Below are 1,444 nucleotides of genomic sequence, written 5' to 3' on the forward strand. Positions count from 1 at the left end.
AGGGAACCACACTGTTTGGAAGAAAATATCTGATTTGACCAGAGAGAATTATTACCTGGGAAAAAAGGAACAAACATGGTATGATTGATTCAAGAAGACGGTGCTCAATGGAGAAGGAAGCTTTAAGACCAATAAATGGTGAGACTCAGTAGAAGCCCCGGTACATAGGCTCTTCCCTGCAGGTCTTCTCATAGCCTTTAAGATGCCACTTGGGTGGCATGAATTTTCAAGGACTCTGATCTTGTGACAAAAAATGGGCCATGGGTTGAGGCCCATGGTGGCGGGCTTCAGAACTTTGACTGAGTTCTGTTTCACACAGGTTAAACCCTGAAGGAAGAATACTGTTGTTGAGAGATGAAGCCCAAAGCGCCCTGTAACTAGGCATTTTCAGTCCTCAAAACAGGAAAGGGATGGTCACAATTCAGGCAGTGAAAGAGGAAGGCAGTGTAGGTGGGGAGGTTCATGAGCTGTAGTGGTACCCCACAATTGGAAGGGAGCTCGAGAAAAGGAAGAGATTCAAAGGGGAGCCTGGGTGTTCAGAGAAGCTTGAGTGGTGAAATGTTTGGAACATGAGAAATTTAATTACACATGAGGCACTTTATAATTCAGCTATGTGAATTTCATATATAAAAATATTTATTGTATGTTGAGTGTGTCTTTTTGTACTCCTTCCTCTGTCCTCTTTGTTCCATCAGGAAGTTTCTCTTCTACTTCCATATTATCAATACAGAACTGAATGTATCTTTACACAACCAGGAAATACATATGAGAGAAAGCATACAATAGTCCTCTTTCTGAAATCATCTTAACCCACTTCATATGATCATCTCCAGGTGCTTCCATTTTCCTCCAAAGGACACAACTTTATTTTTCTGTATAGGTGAAAAAGAATCCACTGTGTCCAGATACTGTATTTTCTTTATCCATTCCTCTGTTGTTGGACATTTAGGTTTTCCATATTTTACATACTACAATGATGTGTGAGCTCTACAATGAACTATTAGAGCTGGCTGACAAGCAGCCAACCACTAAAGATACTTATCTATAGTCAGGCATGCATAATCTTAATTTCATTTTGCTCTGATGTGTCAGTTTGGTCCTCATTATCTTGCAGTGGCTTAGGTAGTACCATAGTTAACACCAAATGTTGACCACAAATGTATAAAATTGCAGGGTATAGAGAGATGTGCTTAAATGAAAGCAAAATACAAAACAGTTATTGGCCACATAGACTGAGAAGATGCGCCTAGCACACCCACCAACAGGAATAGCTAAAAGAACAACAAACAAACTCTCATTTAACTTAATCTGCTTGTTATGTTTTTTAATTCTTTTAGTTAAAAACACTGATTAAATCTCTCTCTCTCTCTCTCTCTCTCTCTCTCTCTCTGTGTGTGTGTGTGTGTGTGTGTGTGTGTGTGTGTGTGTGTGTGTGTGTGTGTGT

The sequence above is a fragment of the Psammomys obesus genome, unplaced genomic scaffold (assembly GCF_907164565.1).
Source record: "Psammomys obesus unplaced genomic scaffold, mPsaObe1.curated_primary_1811, whole genome shotgun sequence".
NCBI classification, from domain to species: Eukaryota; Metazoa; Chordata; class Mammalia; order Rodentia; family Muridae; genus Psammomys; species Psammomys obesus.